Source organism: Onychostoma macrolepis, chromosome 02, assembly GCF_012432095.1.
Source record: "Onychostoma macrolepis isolate SWU-2019 chromosome 02, ASM1243209v1, whole genome shotgun sequence".
In the NCBI taxonomy this organism is placed as follows: domain Eukaryota; kingdom Metazoa; phylum Chordata; class Actinopteri; order Cypriniformes; family Cyprinidae; genus Onychostoma; species Onychostoma macrolepis.
The window spans coordinates 16,990,322-17,008,788 of NC_081156.1; the positions used below are offsets into that span (position 1 = coordinate 16,990,322).

At 36.2% G+C, this 18,467-nt stretch overlaps 1 protein-coding gene across 2 annotated transcripts in view; it reads left to right on the top strand.

Annotated features, from left to right (window-relative positions):
* The first annotated feature begins 8,083 nt into the window (after positions 1-8,083).
* The window catches only part of fndc3ba (fibronectin type III domain containing 3Ba), a 141,790-nt gene continuing 131,406 nt past the window's right edge, over positions 8,084-18,467 (top strand). The window contains exon 1 of one of the 2 annotated variants that reach the window (XM_058796199.1): positions 8,084-8,243. The gene's annotated coding sequence lies outside the window, so the exon portion shown is untranslated. The remainder of the gene's footprint in view (positions 8,244-18,467) is intronic. The other variant, XM_058796189.1, reaches the window with a different exon arrangement.

The following is an 18,467-nucleotide window of genomic DNA, read 5'->3' on the forward strand; positions in this document are numbered from 1 at the left end:
CGAATCAGTATAATCAAACACAGCTGGACTCAAATGAAGGTGTAGAACCATCTCAAGGATGATCAGAAGAAATGGACAGCACCTGAGTTAAATATATGAGTGTCACAGCAAAGGGTCTGAATACTTAGGACCATGTGATATTTCAGTTTTTCTTTTTTAATAAATCTGCAAAAATGTCAACAATTCTGTGTTTTTCTGTCAATATGGGGTGTACATTGAGGAAAAAAAATTAACTTAAATGATTTTAGCAAATGGCTGCAATATAACAAAGAGTGACAAATTTAAGAGGGTCTGAATACTTTCCGTACCCACTGTATATTATGTAAACAAACTTTTATTTTGGATGCGATTAATCGCAATTAATCGTTTGACAGCACTAAGAATATTATATTTCATGTTATATTAAATTATTATATATAAGAATATTATAATTAGATTAAAAACTTTAAATGTTTATAAATTAAATAGAAGTTAAGCTCTTACATTTAATCTCTCAAATTTCTTATAAATTTTGATGAAATTGTCCCATCAGACAATTTCATCTATTCTCTATATTCTCCAGCTGCCCTTTTAAAATCTATTTTAAGACATGAAATTCCATCAAATGGAAATGGACAAATTCCCTTGCAGGATTGAAATGTTCCCCGATGTTTGATAATAAAAAAAAAGAAAAAAAAAGCAAATAATTTTCATTGGCTGTGGACATAAAAAGACTAATGTCTAATGTGTTTTATTGAACATAGGCCTGCAGGAAATTCCTGTAGTGAAAATCCAATGTAGTGGAGTTAAGCAGAATTTCAGAATGATTTCTGAATTCTGGGCAGGAACTCAAGCAGTGAACTCTATCTTGACACTGTCCTGTGTTTTTCACTGTGTGCAATTCATCAAATTGCCGCCGCCGCCGCTGCTATTTTGGCCTCCAGAGAAAAGTGTCACTGAAGAATGTCTTCAGTTTCATTCCATCTGCAAAACACTCTTCAAGGTACCTACATAGGAAAAACTGTCAATGACATACTACGGTGGGAAATTCATTATCTGATCAATAAAGCCAAACACTTGTGTCTGTCTTTTTCTTTTTGTTCATGTCATGAATAATAATCACTTTCCATCCACTTCTTTTCTGGCAGATGTGAAGAGATTGCATTACTCTGGTGTAAATGCAGAGTAGAAACACATGTTCTAGCTGCTGATGGGAATGTTTTTAGTTCAGTTCAACAGAAAATGCACAAGCTTTCCGAATCATCCAAACCCATCTCATTAGAAAACAAGTATTTCACAAGGTGGGGATTTCGTATGAATTTGTTCAGCCAGTAAACGCCAAATTCTGTCAGCTATCAGACAACAATGGCTGGAAGTCATGGGTCGACGATCAGTTAACAGTATCCAAAGGGGCGAGACAGGAGAGGTAATCCAAAAACGTGAGCGATAGTCCAGGCAGGGGAAAACAATCCGACAAAGGCGAGGCGAGGCGAGGCAAGACTAGGGAAACTAACAGGCTCTGTCCACCTTTTTCTTGATGTAAAAATGGGCGCGGCCATTTGTAAATTCTATGGGTCTAGCTTCTGGTCTCATCTGTGTCCAGCTATTTTTAGCTGTACAAAACAGTTCGTTTTGCTGCTTGTTATTGAAAATTAGTGTGTCTTATATTATTTTAATGTATTATCTTAATCATGAACACACTGGTTTGTAGTGCAAAACATTTTACCGTTTACTGCACGTTGTTATTCTCCTCATTATTTACCTATGGCGGCTAATGAACCGGAAGTCTCACCCATAGGCTTACTTCCGCGTTGAAGAAAAAGGTGGGTAGGGCAGCAATAATGCATACAATACTCGGCGACGAGGGAGAGAAAGTCCATGGCAGGGTATGTGATCAGGTGTGTGGGTGATTGGTGCAATGAGTGATTGGTGACAGCTGTGATCAGTAATGGATGATGGGAAATGTAGTTAAATGGTGAAGTGCCAGATTCCATGTGATAAGTGGGTGACCTCTAGTGGTGAGTGAACGGAAGTGCAGACCAGATTCGTGACACCTCTCACATATGTTAATGATAGCATCTACGCAATTAAATGTGTATTTTAATTTAGTTTTTTTAACTACCTTACTAACTATTTATAAGCAGCAAATCAGGAAATAATTGAGTCAAAATAACAATAAGTTTCCTTACTGTATATGGTGGGAAACTGTAGAAATATAATTTATAATTTTACAGTTAAATACTCTTAAATGTAGTTTTTGGAAGTGAAAACGAACAACTCATCTTATAATTTAAAGTGGAAAAATGTAAATTGACATTCCCAGAATTCCTGTGTGAAAGCTCACATTTGATGTTTTTTTCATTGACTTCCCTGTGTATCTTATTAGTTATGTACATTAGAGGTTATTGCATGTTTATTGCATAGTGTGTTACCATGATGATGTTTTATGTTTGTGTGTATGACACTGTGCTCCTTTTATACTAGTATTTTACCTCAGCTTATGGAAAAGATAAGCTTTAATTGTTATAAACTTTAATTCATCATGTGGTCTTTTCTTTACCAGCTCTGTTTTTAAGTTATTTGGTATATTAACATTACAATATTAATATTATTTAAAGTATTATTAACATTACAATGATTTTATTTATTTATTTAAGGGTGCACAATGATTTTAATGCTAAAAATATGGAGTTATCATGGTTTGCTGTGGTAGCAGCTAAGTATGTGCCTTCATTCTTGTGTTTAACTTTTCATATATACAGACTCTTCTATCAGACCTGAGCTGAAGAAAGTGCTTTGATGTGAGAATCAGTGCACACACAGCTCTTCCTGTTCCAGACGGACACCTCTGACACTAGGGAACACCCTATCCTGTATCAGCCAGAAGCTGTCTGTGATTAAGAGAAGCGCATATCCGTTCGAAGATGATTACTGCCTTATTTACTCCAGATCTCCATCTCCAGGAAATCCCCTGACCATTCAGCCTCTACAATACCAACAGTACTTCACACTGTCACAGAAGAACACCTGGACTCTGCATTCTGAGTCATGATCCATATTTGCACCTCACTATATGTCTTTAACTTTGTAAATGAAAGATTGGGGCACTTTTTTTAAGTGTGCTTGACCTCTGTTTCAAAAAACAGTCATTCATCAACATGATTTCAAATGATCATTCAGGCTTAAAGCAATTCATTTATATGGTAAAACCTACCACATCTGTGAGGTAGATTGATAAAATATTCTTAACAAAGAAATCCATATGGTTTCAGAAAAGCTGCAAAATCATATGAAGAGTCATGGACTTTTATGACACTTATGATTTTTGTGTCCTTTTTGAAGCCACAGATGAAGTCTGTCAGATTTGGAATGACTTGGAGTTGAGTAAAAGACCTTAACTCGCTAGTGTGAAACTGAGAAAAATTACTTTAAAGTTTTTTATTTGTCCAGCCAAATTAATTATAGGTAGGACACTGGAAATTTGTCAATTAGATGTTTTAGTAATGAAAATGATCTACATTAAAAAATTGTGAGCTCAAACTAGATTTTTAACCCTATTTTGAAGTTGCTGTACTCTGCATTTGCATTGTCTGCTAAACGTGAGAAGTCACACCGAGGCAAAAGGCAGTAACTTCCACATTATTTACAAAATCGTTACAGTAACACCTGTATAAAATCTAGTGATCTCATATAGGCTATTGCATATAGTAAAGTGACTGTATTAATGTTTTTTATTTTTATTTTTGACCTTATCAAGCAGACTAAAAGTAAAACGTGACCGTTTTGCAACCAATTTATTTGCTATGCTCAGTAACGTAAAAGAATGCTAGACAGCAGCATAATTGCTTTTATATTGACTTGAATGACAGTCTAACCTAAAAGAACGACTTGTGGATTTATGTGAACGCCAGCAAGCAGGAATAGCCTAATGCTCAGAATGCTTGTGGATTAAACATTTCCGACGACGTTCATCGCCATGGATCGATTTTATCGGGTTACAAGAAAGCCTAGGATATGGATTTAATTGCGAACTGTTAGTAGGCTACAGATTATATGATTGATCATACTACGGCATTCGAGTCCACACACGTCCAACTAGAAGTGACAGCCTGGTGAATAATCTGCATTATAAAAAGGGGGGAAAAAACAAAACACATCTTTAAAGGTTATTCACGATTATGTATTACTGCCAAGGTATCTAGTCTTTACAGTGATTTGTTATATGGAGCTGTTTGGTAGATCGCGATCTATCTAATTCGTTTGTCTACACCGTAATTTAAATGCGGCAGACTTTAATTGACAGTAAATAAAAAAAAATATAAAAATAAAAATGTAAAAAAAAAAGGCAGAACACCGTATAATTCCAAACCATAACCGTAACTTAATATTGGCTCGCGCTAAACAAAAGCAGAACGCCGTAACTCAATTTGAGCATCCCAAACAAAGCTAAAGAGCGGTAACTGGTGTTATAAGGTGTTCTGCCTTGGTTTCTATGGGGCTTTTCGAAGTTACGGTTGACACCACCCATTATTTTCTTGGAAAAAACTACGAAATTGACTCTAGATACTTATGCACATGATAAAGTATGTCTTGAATACCTTTTGCCTTTGAACTCTCCCATGTTTGCCGTTTTTGCCCAGTCTCTTTCTTATTGTTGAATCATGAACACTGACCTTAATTAAGGCAAGTAAGGCCTGCAGTTCTTTAGAACTGGGTTCTAAGTTCTTAGTTTTGGGTTCTTTTATGACCTCCTGGATGAGTTGTCGTTCTTGGAGTAGCCTAATTTTGGTAGGCCGGCCACTCCTGGGAAGGTTCAGCACTGTTCCAAGTTTTCTCCATTTGTGGATAATGGCACTGACCGTGGTTCGCTGGAGTCCCAAAGCCTTAGAAATGGCTTTCCAGATAACCCTTTCCAGACTGATATGTGTCAACTATTTTGTTTCTCATCTGTTTATGAATTTCTTAAGATCGCGGAATGATGTGTTGCTCTTTAAGCATGCTTCACTTTGTCAGACAGGTTCTATTTAAGTGATTTCTTGATTCAACAGGTCCGGCAGTAATCAGGCCTGGGTTTGGCTAGTAAAATTTAACTCAGCTTTCTAAAATAATGTGGTTAATCACAGTTCTTTCATGATTTAACAGGAGTTGGCAATTAATTTTTTACGTAGGGCCAGGTAGGTTTGGACAGCTTTTTTCCCTTAATAAATGAAATCATCATTTAAAAATTGCATTTTGTATTTACTTGCATTATCTTTGTGTAATATAAAAATTTGTTTGATGATCTGAATCTTTTAAGTGTGACAAATATACAAAAAATGAAAAAAAAAAACAGGAAGGGGGCAAAAACCTTTTCACGGCACTCTGTGTGTGTGTGTGTGTGTGTGTGTATAATATACATAATATATATACATATATAATATACATAATATATATATACATATATTATTTATTTTTTAATTTTTTTGGTGAACTATCCTTTAAATGGGTGTTAAACTATAACGTGAGTGTTGATTTATTAGACAAAGACAGCAATTTGAGAAAAATATCATGGAGCTGCTGGCTAGTGTCACTAGTTAAAAATGTCTAGTATGAAATCACTCTCTCCAGTCATTTTCCACTTATAAGACATTTGAAAGCCCTGGGCTTAATGCAAAGGATTTTGTAGTGAGGTAATTTCACTTACAAAGAAATCTCAAAAAAAATTATCGTACCAAAATTATATCATTGTATGTGACTGTTTTAATGTTAAAGGGATAGTTCAACCAAAAAGGAAAATTTTGTCATCATTTACTCACCTGTTGTTTCAAACCTTTATGGGTTTATTTCTTATGTTGAACATAAAAGAAGATATTTTAAAGAATGTTGGTAATCAAACAGTCGATGGTCCCCAATGACTTCCATAGTATTTCTTTCCCTACTAAAATCAATGGGGACCAACAACTGTTTGGTTCTTCAAAATATTTTCTTTTGTGTACAACATAAGAAAGAAACTCATACAGGTTTGGAACGACGAGGGTGAGTAAATGATGACAAAATTTTCATTTTTGCATGAACTATTCATTTAAGAGAAGCCAAACTTCTGCAGAGGTGGACAGTAATGAAGTACATTTACTTGATTACTGTACTTAAGTACACTTTTGGAGTATCTGTACCTTACTTGAGCATTATTTTTTAAAGGAAACTTATGACTTTAATTTCACAATATTTGAAATACAATTATCGTACATAACAATTTTTTTGATCAACTCACTTGTTTCATTTCTATAGGTTTTTAACATTCTAAAAGCTCTTCACTCCAAAGATACTACAAGCTAGTCAATGTATTCAGTAGGTGCAATTGGTGTAAGTTGCTTCAGAGGCATAAGGTATTGCAAGTATTACATACAACAATAATAAAAGGCATTGACATAAAAAAGAAAATTTACTTTTGGTACTTAAGTACTTTTAAAAGGAAGTACTTCTGTCTTTACAACTGTCACCTGTAATGGAATAAAATTTGACCAGCAATATCTGTACTTTCACTCAAGTATGGAGTTGTGTACTTTGTCCACCTCTGAACCTCTGACACTTTTTAAATAAAATACTGTTTAAAAGTTTGGGGTCAGTAAGACGTAAGATGTAAAACTGTTTTCTATTTCAATATTTATTCCTGTGATGGCAAAGCTGAATTTTCAGCATCCATTACTGTCATGATCCTTCATAAATCATTTGGTAGCCAAGAAACACTTCTTATTATAAATGTAAAATCTAAAAAAAATGAGAATTAACACAATGCCATGGTGGATCAATTATCACAGCACACCATACAATATGAGCAATTAATAAAAAGCAGCACTAAACATGCTACAATAACAGTAGTTGTGTTCCTCAGCGCTCTCCTGCCCTTCCTTTAACTGACCTGCTGATGGCAGCAGACACATTTACACCGTGTGACCTGCCTGCCACTGTCAAAGAAGTGAAATGTAGGACAAGGGGCATTGAGTTTGTTCAGCTGTGCTCCTCTGATTTTGAGATTTTAAAACCTACATACCTGCCTCCATGATTATGCCATGAGTCATGGACATGCAGTGGACTTATAATAGTTTGCATACTCGAATGACAGTTTAATGATCCATCTAATTTTCTAAATTTGTCTTGTGATGACAGACTTGCAAGCATGCAGACAAGCGAACAGTGTCCCATAATATAATGACATCCAGGAGAACTGCAAGGTTGTAACAATTTAGGGAGTCTAACGGTAAAATCATTGACTCAATCATTGGTAAACATTTTGATCAAATACTGTATCAGAATATTGGGGGAACTCTCTCTTAATAGTGGTTGTGTGGTCAGTACCAACCTGACCATTATAAAAACATTAGTAACAGTCCCATTAACTAACAAAGAGCAAATCATTAGGTTAATATTTGTTATCGTTATTTAATAAAAATACAACTGTTCATTATTACTTCATATTAGCTCAGGTCCATTAAATAATATTAACAGACAGAACTTTTGATTTTAACCATGTTTTTAGTAAATTAACACGAATTAACATTTTTCATTGTTCATGTTAACAAATTATATAAATAGTTAACTAATATTAATAAATGGAACCTTACCATAAAGCGTTACCAAACATCAAACCACAGGAGACAGCAATAACCAAGGATACTCAATATGGGACAGATTATTTATGTTTACAAATAACAAAAATAAATAAATACATAGATAGGCTACATAAATAATCATAATCTTATAAGCACATAATCTTAGTCACACAAATAAAAAATAATCTTGACAAGAAAGAGCCTTACATAAAGTGTTTCTTTAAAAAAAAAAAAAAAAATCACTAGCTGTATTAAAAACAGAAAAAATAACCTTTTTTTTGCCATTACCTGATAATCAATATGCAATCTTGTAAAAATCCATAAAAACAACCTTTAATCTGATTAGAACCATTGAACACAGCATGAATAAACCGTTGTAAAAGTGTTTTGTATAGTAAAAGCTGTGTCTGTGCGTTTGTCTGGTGGTGGTATTTAGGTTAAATTGTCTTTTGAATCGTTCTCTTCGGCTCTTCTGTGAAGTTCGTTTATATGGTTGCTTACGGTAAAAGGGGCAGGATCAAGCTCACATGTGCTGTGGGACATAATTGACATGGCTGCGGAATCTCCCCCTGACTGAGTGCTGGTGGAGCAGACTGGAGCAGGGATTGCCAAAGTTGTGTCTGGGGTGAAAGTGGAGCTCTGGAGTTTCTTTCAAGATCATTTTATTGCAGCGAGGTGAGTTTTTCTTATCGTTTATAAGCGCTATATTTTGCCACAGTTCGCATTCGTGTGCTTTTTCCCAATTAAACGATGAAAATATGTTCCTAACGGAAAGTTGCGTTGCGTTCATTTTTGTGTCTGGATGGCGGTGACGCCGGGAGTCTGGGTTAGTTGGCCAACCAGGAGAAGAGACGGAAAACTTCATTGCTCCGCAGGAAAACTGACAGTTTTGCATGGATTCTTTTTAGAAACCGTTATTTGCCCAAAAGATGCTCAAAACTCGTCGTGCAACTTTGTAATGACTGGCGCAGTTTACGAGAAAGTGCATAGTTTGACTTCTGCGTCGCTGAATTCCAACTTTGGAATTTTGGGGAGTTTGTGATGTTCTATGTAGCGCGTTCTGTTACGTAAACGTTACAATTTTCTAAAAACGCTTCACTTTTGCTTCATTACAAATTACTTTGTTATATCCACGAGTCTTGGTATCAAATTGTTTAAGTGACATTAATTTGGGATGCTGAGTCTTTTCCTAGTGTCTTACCTTAGCGAATATAATGTTCCAAAACAGGCAGTTGCTGGAATGATGTCGAATAATATTCGGCGAAGATTTCGGGAATAATGATTGATGAAGTGAAGGTGGTCAACTCCATCATGCCCTAGTATTCCAGACAGCCTATTCTTCAACAGCTGTATCTGTTTATGGAGGAAAACATTATGTGCTGTTGTCGTTGTTCTGTCATATATTGCACAGAAAGTATCTCGACTTGATACTTGTTTGTTTTTCTTTCTTTTTATTGTTTTGGTTTAATGCAACGCCGTGCGTCGTTTTCCCAAACGTCAGAAAGTATCGCTCCTTCGTGCTGGGAATTAAAGCGCACTAATGAGTAGCTCTGGAAAAAGACTTTTAAAGGACCCCTTTAATCTCTTGGATGATGTTGTTGGTCACCGAAATAACGCTTTAGGATAGTTTGTACCATATGAGTTCTGCTCTCGCCTGGATCCAGAGGACTTATTGGAGAGAAAGAAGCACATTATCTGTGAAAGGAGAAATGTGATCTGCAGAAAATGACGTCAGGTTTAAGTTCTCCAGCTGAGTGAGGGATTTCATAACTTTTTCTAAAAATGTAAATTATTGCACTGGGGCAGAAAAAAATCAATGTTTTATTTAAAAAATAGCTGCAGAAAAATAAGATGTTGCATTCCTCAGCTCCTTATCGTCTTATGTGTACAAACTTTCTCAACCAGGGACTGGGGCCAATAGGTGATCTTCCAAGGAGGCCACAAGATGTTTTAAAATAAGCTATATAAAACAATTAAATACTGGTACAATATTCTGTATGCATCTCATTTCTCAGTTTTTTATTTCAGCATAGAGGAATTTTCCCAATACTTCCCATGGAGTGACACACACAATCCTCTCTTACAATTAATTTGTTCTGACCTGCTTGCTTTAGGTCCTGTTACAGCAATCCTGCATTTTCTTTCTTTAAACTTGTGAGTCATTTTTTTCAATAACACACAAAGCTGAAATTTGTTAGTATTGTCAAAAAAGACCAGTGAAAGGTTTTTTTTTTTTTTTTTCTCTGTAAGAGCCATAAATTAAATCTATAAATAAAACATTGGGTTGCTGCATTTTATGCTTGCATTATGCAACACTATGGAATGCTTGTTTCTGATTGGTCAGTCGCAGCATTCAACACACATATTTCTGAATAATGCCCGTTCCCCATGGCAACACTCTACAACCACTGTGGAAACCTATATTACCTCCATAGCTGTTCTAATATCGTGTCTCAGCCTCTACAAGTATATATAACCGTTTAAAGTTAAATAAATTTTAATATTAATCTATTTTAGAAATAGCTATTTTTGCAAAAAAAAAAAAAAAACCTTCAAGAAACCATGTCTGGGTTTATTTTACGATAGTGACCATGTGACTACAGTATGCTATAGAAAAATTAAAAAAGATTGGCTATTGAATGTTTCATATACATTGAGGTCTTTGGAGTCAAAAAAATTGAGAATCATTGTTTAAAAGTATGCACTAACTAGGAAAATGTGCACAAAAAAAAAAAGAGCAGTACAACTGTAGTTTTCCATGGACCCACAATCGGCATATATCTGAGACACTTTCTAAACAAAATATCTGTATTATTTTTTAGCCAGTATCTGATGGATCGGCTTCGACAGCTATTGTTTCATCAGTCTAGAGGTGCTGTGCTGAGAGAGCTGGCATGGGGAGTTAAACTTCCTGATTGGGCATAGCTGCAGGAATGTGCTCTTCCTTTGAGGTCATGGGGTTGTACCTGGTGAGCTGGCGGTCTGTTTCCCCAGGGGCACCTCAAATACTGCGCATGCACTCAAACCCTCCCCCCTACAGTTCCCCATCATCCTGGGAGCAGCTCTGTGCTTTGATGTGTGCTGATGTTATGCAGTGCAGCGTGATAAAATCTGTTGTGATTGTTCCTAATTGCAGTGGAGAGTCCACCTTCTTGAAGACGTTTCCTGATTTTCTCTGACTGGTGCCCTTTGAAATAACTTCACATCTCTTAGTCACACTTATTGGTCAGTAGACGTTGTAAAATTCGATTTGTTCCATCTTGTGCAGGTTCAGAGAGTTCTTCTAGGAATGACTTTTCCTATTTTATACTTTGTCTCCATAACATCCAGTGAACTCAATGTCCTTCATCTGCTGTATATTTTGGAAAAAAGATGAGTAGAAAAGCAGTGATGGTTTTGGTCAGCGAAGTCACATGATCTTATCATTAGACTCTCAAGTACGCTATTTTCCCTTGACCTCATTAGGCAGAGAAAGCCAGCGTCTCTCTAACTGTTAAGCAAGACAGAACAAGTTTGTATCTATGCTTTAACCATTAGCGCTTGGGAAATATGCATGCGGTGATGATGTGGCCGTCAGCTGGTCCATGAATCAGGATCCTGCTGCTCATCTTGAATCAGCCAACCATGGCCACATATAGCGTCATTCAGTGGAGCTAAAAGCAGGGTTCTGCGTAACAGTAATCATTGTGCTATTGTTTTCATGCATGTCTCGTTTGCGCTCTTAGCATCTTCTCGTTGCATGTTTGTTTGGTACAGTGCTGCTATGTTTGCATGCCACACTACTCTGTCTTCTTGGTGATTTACTCTATTGTTGACAGTTGATTTAGAAGAAGATAAAAGAGGCCTTTCAACTCCATTTCCCACCGTTTTCTCTAGACAGTTGCCTCTCCACCCAACTGTACACCTGTCACTTTAGGCAGCATTGTAAGTGACAAGCTGCAGGATGCTGCTGCAGGATGCTGTTGCTGGATGCCATAACATACTTTCTTATTTAGACTGCTTTGTCTTGCATCTCTTGCAACAACCAACTAGGGTTGAAAAGAATTGACTAGTTGATTGTAGATTTTAGATATTTTTAGCTTAACATGTTGACAGGATATTGTGCTTTAGTTGTCAGACAGTTTGCACAGTAAAAACTCCAGACCAATGTTCAGACCAAAGTCTTTTCCCATTGTGTGCAATATTTTACATATTTTTTTTGGCTTGTCTCATCACAACTGTTTTGCTTTTAAAGGTAATGTTTACATAAAAGAAAATGTTGTCATTATTTACGCACTCCAATAGTTGTTCCAAGCCTGTATGACTTTATACAGTGTTTAAAGGTGTTTTGGACCCTTAAGGTGCATCAAATTTACAGTTGCTTGGTGAAATTCTGCAGACGGAATCCAGTCATTCTAATAGGAATCTGTGGAATCAGAAGATTCACATGAGGAAGAAAAAGTTTCCAATAGGAATCTGTGCAATCAGGAGATTCACTTGAGGTTCCCCATGCAGATTTCACTCATTTTCAAGTTGCTCGTGTGAATTCTCTGCACTGACCAACAGAAAGCTGCTTGGTTTGAAAGTTACTTCTGTGCGAGCTGTTTTTACATCGCTAAGCTATTAACAATCAAGCTTTTTCGTCCATTATTTTTTTTCACTGAAAAATCACTAATGTGACTGCATCTTTATTGATAGTTTTTATTTGAGCAAAAATTCTTTAAAATATCCCACAAATGAAAGTCATACAGATTTGAAATGATATGAGTTTGAGAAAATAAAGCCAATTATTCATTTACCATAAAATGGATTAATTTTGTGAGACTGATTACAAAAAAAAAAGTTCTTTAAGCTAAAATACATTGACCTGTTTTTTACAACAATTTTGAGTTGTAAAAACATATGGAAACTGTTGTATTCCATTGCTCTACTATTAAATGTTTTACAATGCAAGAACGCAGCTTGGTTTATCTCTTGTTTTTCAGTTGGTGGAGAGGGTCAGATGCTGCAGCTCACTCCATGACACTGATTCCTGACATGCATCCACTCCGTCATGCCAATACATTATTCAAATGGCCAGGCTTGCACATTTAGCTAAAAGTACAGCGGAAAAACACTCAGTATTTGGTCAGGTGGCCTCTGGTGTATGTTCGTGCTTGCATTAGCATTCAGAGTGCAGAGATGGCCGTTGTTAGCTGGACGATGGAAACTTCAGATGCGGCAACAGCTCATTAATGATGCTCATTAGCCAGCATGCATGTGCAATGAGAGCCTGGCAGAAGATGCATTTGTTGCGGTGCATTTATTGCCACTTTACCCTTGCTGACTCCATCTGATCTGTTGTAATTCGCACAATACCTTCTAAGGGTCTGCAGTAAGTACGCTGTAGCTGATCCCATCTCAAGCTGCTCTGCGCAAACACATGTCAGCAGTGCCACTGTGCATATATTTGTAGTCCCAGACTTCCTGTTTTCTTATGCCACCCCCCTACCAGCAGGACCTTAGACCAACACCTCCCACAATCCCTCCATCTCACCAGGTCTTGTTAACCCATCCCCCTCCTCAAGCACTCCCCCTAATAGTGTGTGTGAAATCTGGAGGCCTGATGGAAGATGAGGAATTTCACCCTTTGACCTCTGAGAGCGAGGAGGGGTGGACGGGGGCTATCCATTCTTACTGCCCAGATCTGTTTCAGCCCGGTGAATTTTTCCAGCTAATTCATATTATTCTTTTGGATTAGTACCACTGATCTCTCTTTGTTCGATAGCCATGTTTTGGATGTGTGAAGTTACCAAAATAAAGTAAACAGAGAGGTCGTGGGAATGGCAGCCATTGCTGTGAGGCCAGTGGCATCCCAGGTGGCACTGAAGGAATGTCAATGTTGAATTTTCACTTTCTACAGCATTCCAGAGTCAACATGGGGTGAAAAGGCTGCTCCTTAACATTCCTGTTGGGGACTGCCGTTTTTTTATTTATTTTTTTTTTGATTACAATAAATTATTTACCAGTAATTTATTTTTCTGTTTCTGTTTCTCTACAGATGATCACCAGTAAACGGCTGATGTTAAAATGATATATTGTCTAAATTAAAGATAAAGCACTAAAATGAATGAACGAATGAGTTTTAAATGTTTTATTTACATAAACATTGCATTTATTGGTGGATATTACATTTTATTCATTTAGAAGACTGTAAAAAATAGGTAATATAAAAATTAAAAGGCTAAGAATAGCACATTTAAAAAATCTGTATTTCACATATATATATATATATAATATGTGAAATACAGATTTTACAGATTTTTAAATGTGCTATTCTTAGCCTTTTAATTTTATATTACCTATTTTTACAGTCTTCTAAATATATATATATATATATATATATATATATAACACTTATTATATTTTACTTATAATATTATATTGCACATTGATATAAATCCATAGGTGATTATTGTTTTACGTAATATAGTATTGTAAAATAAAATGTTTTGCGTAAAATATTATTTTTACATTATTTACTATTCATTTTATTTTTAAAATGTAGTTATTTTTAAAAGTGAACTGAACACCAGGGAATATTTAAAAAAGCTTGCATATTACTAGCATATTGGCTGTTTATTTGTACTTATAAAGTGCATAATGCCTTATTCTGCATGGCCATATTCTACATCCCTTAACCCTATCCCATAGCTAACTATAACTATTACAACAACTGCTTTACTTACTATCAATAAACAGCAAATTATGAGTTTATTGAGGGAGAAGTCTTAGTTAATAGTGAATACAATCTAATCTAAAGTGTTACCAAAAACTTTAATATCAGTCAAGTATGCAAGTCATTTGGTACCGATATATGCATCCCTTATTTAATATGGTAAACTAGAGAGCTCAGTTGATGCCAGTATCTTTCTCTCAGTTACTGATGCTTGTATAGATATATTCCTTGTATGGAAGCTCGAGTCTGCTGTAATGGTATTTTAGGTGTGTGAGGTGAAGTTGAGGAGCAGGGCCATGTTTGAGTTTTTTTAGGGTGCCTGCAGATGCTGAGCCACACAGGGCCGGCTGTGTTTTGGCAGCTAGCTGTTCTTTCCCCCAAATGACCCGGTGAGGAGCGACGGACGGGTTTCTGTTTAAAGGCTTTGTGTGCAGCGAGGAGGAAGTGGTTATGTTTGTTTAAACTGAGCTGCCCTCTTTGAGCGTGTTTAGCCATGTGGGACAAATGAGCAAAATCTGTCCCCCAATTTCAACACCCCCCACCGCCCCACCCCATTCCCTGTGTCTTCCTCTGACTGAATTCATCACACCCCATTCGGCTGGGGGCTGGGGGAGCCCTGAATGTTGGCCTGGGCATAAGATTCGACCGTTCCAAAGTGTTGACTCATTCAGCATTCCAGGACCATAAAATGTCCATCCAAATGTGGACGAAAGTGGCCACTTCCGCATTCAAATGCAAACTTGTCTGGAAGATTGTGTCAGGACATTTGTGGTTTATGAGTTGCTATCTTGAAAATACTTAGTAAGCACGTATACCATTTTTAAAAATATTTGATTCTCAGTTTTCATTTTTGTGGCTTGTAATGGGAAGAGAAGGTTGAATGTGTTTTCTTGAGAAAAGAGCTAATTGCTTAAAAATGGCACCTGTGTGAGTGCAATCCTAACCTTTGTAGAAGCAATTCTCCCTTAATACATTTGCCATGGCTGGGAATTCCTGATTTGTTCAGATTCTAATTCACAATCTTTTGATTCGATTACTATTTTGATTCAGTTACTGTAGACTGATTTCACTTACAGTGTCCATTTTGCTAACATATGAAAGAAATTCTCTCTCGGCTAAGACTATAAATTATATTTGAATCAGACTTATTCAAACCAGTAACTTTATGAATTATTCTTTTAAAGGGCCATTTCATGAGTCATTCATTTTGGGAATCCGGCTACACTCATCCTGCTGTATGTTTTTGCTTCCCTTAAAAGCACCGGTTCATAAGAGTTGTTTTTATGTGGAACAAACTCGACTGATCGCATTGCGTTTTTTCATGCAGCTCTTGAGGACAGCTTCAGTAGAAAGCCATTTCTTGCCTTTGAGTTTATCAAACTAAAGCTTTCTATATAAATAATATGTTCTAGTTTAGAATAACAGACCTAGATAATTCAGTTGTAGCTCAGTTTTGTCTAGGATACTTCTGGACTATAATTGGCCTCCACTTTTGATGTAAGACAGAGATGATGCACAGCATTAATATTTTAAATATTAAGTAATGCAGTTGGTTGTATATTTGGACAGATGTAGACTATAGTCTGACTTTGTAAAATCCCACTGTTGCTCCGTTATAACTGCACATGTGAATGTACTGACTGCTGTGGTTTCATGTACTGATCTCCCTCAGACTGAACTCTTTTTCTAAGCTTAAAAAAAGGAAAAGAGGAGGAAAAATCTTGAAGCACAGCCATGGGTATGGAGTGAGTCATTTTCATGTGTTTGTGGGAGTTAGGCTGCTTCCTCTCAGCTTGGTCTAACACAAGTTCAGTGTGCCAAAAAAAAGCTCAGGAGAGTTGAGATCTGTGAGCTGTGTGGTGACCTGGCTGTTTACATTCTTAGTAGCGAGGTGCATATTGGAGGTATTTTAGACATTACTGTTTTTTCCTGTTTGTGGACGGACTGAGTCACCAACAAGTCTAGACCGTCCCACTACAAGAGCCACTGTAGAAATTAATTCTTTAATGTCACACACAAACAGCATTCTTCACTTTAAATCTGGTTATAAGAGGTTATTTCTTCACAGCAGCATTTATTTACTTTAGAAATGGAAATTTGAGTTTGAAACATCCCACATAGAGGGATTGTTCACCCAAAAATGACATTTCTGGCTTCATGTCTGTCTCACTCCTGTGAAATTCCTATGAAATGACTTTGTTTTGTCTGTGGAACACAAAAAAAAAATATTTAAGACTTTTTTTTTTTAGTCCATGCTTTTTTCTGGTATATATACACTATATATTTTTATCTGAAGGTGTCCCTGTTTTTCAGTGTAATTATACATTTAGGTTATTATGAGTAATATGAATTACTTTCGTGTACTAACTTTATGGGTAGGATTAGGATTTGGTTTAGGGTTACTTGCATGTTATTATGCATAATTTATTTTTATTATAATATAGGTACATGTAATGTGTAACAAGGACACCTTAAAATAAAATATGCAAATCTTTAAAGTCTCAAATAATGTACTATTATAGTACTTGTTGATATTTTGAATGATCTTTGATTTTTATATTTTCAGTTTATTTAAAGTTTTAGTAATTTTATGTGCTTTAGTCATTTTTGTTAATTTTTCTTATAACTATTTCTATTTAGCTCTTTTTATTTTAGTGATTTTAGTGCTTCAGCTTATTTATTTCAGTTAGCTGCTAAGGCAACATATATAATATAACTAGATGACGTTTTTCATTTTATTTCATTCATTTTATTCTGTTTCGGCTTTATATCTGTAGTTGTAGTTTTTAATTGACAATAACAACACTGTATATAATTGATTTGTGACTTGATTTGATTTGTGAATAACAAAATGAATTGCTCTTTGACTAACTTAAAGTATAGAAGTGAATAAAAAATTATTACAAAAGGAGTTGAGGCTTGGACCCCACCTTGGACGCCCAGAAGTATATTCTGTTATTATGAACCTTTCCAAGTGATCATTATCACATTGTTAAATTACATCAAAACTGTGATATTGCAGTTCAGTAACAGTGTGCTGTGTAGGCAGACAGGCAGATGTGCTTGTGTTGCTCTGTGGGAAAGTGTTTCTGCAGAAATAAGACAGCCTCTTCCCTCCTCTCTGTCCTCCTGCATTAACAGCTACGTGGCAGTCGCACGTCGGTCAGGGACTTGGAATGAATTTTACTGCCTCTTGGACTTCTGCCTAGTCCACATCCAGATGGTTGGATGAGTTTTCTCTCTCTCCTGCTCTCTTTGGCAGTGTCAGACTGCTTTGCTCTCATTGCTGCTGAAAGATAGACTGACTGACTTTCATCTTTTCAGCTTTTTTTATTTAAATATCTCTATAGAGTTCCTGTCCTTCCTGACTCGGAAATCTTCGTTTATAACAATTTGACCAGTGACCCTTTGCTCATATGGGACTTTTTGAGTACGAGTTCCTCATCTTGTTGCTTTAGTTTGGCATTATCTCTTTAATGGCTTTTGAAAATGGCTTTGAACTTGGCATCTTGTTTTTTGTTGAGCAACAGGGCACTGTAGGCATTAAAACTTCAAATATTAATAAATCAAGCCCCCCCCCCCACACACACAGTGGTTGCTTGCCTGCCAATATGTGACAGGCCAAGATCTTTCATATTTAATAAAATAAATATGGTAAAGTGGACAAACAAAGCTTTTAATTGTTCTTGTGCATAAAATCACTTCATGTGGCTGTTTTGAATGCTGAAGTCCCATTCACACCAAGAGCTATAAAGTTTCATAATCATTCTGGAAACATAATTGTCCTATTTCTATGAGAATAGGAAAGGTCACACCACATTTAGGGCCCTATGATTTCCGCGATGCGGAAAGAGCGGATGGAGTCACAGAATCCAGTCATAAAAACAGAATTTACTGTACAATGCAAAATGTCACAGAATTTGCAAAATTTTGGATGGATAAATCAAGAGAGGTCATTATTACGGTGGCCGAGAGAGCTCAACACGCTGCAAATAGAAAAAAACACCTGCAAATTAAGAAAACAACTTCATCAATTTGACAACACATGCGCTGCAAATGCTCAACACAAACAAACAAAGAAACGCGCTGCAAATAAAAATCTTTGTTTGGTTGTGTTGTGAGCATTTGCAGCGCTTTTTGTTTGCGTTGTGAGCATTTGCAGCACCTGCTGTCAAACTGATGAAGATGTTTTCTTGATTTGC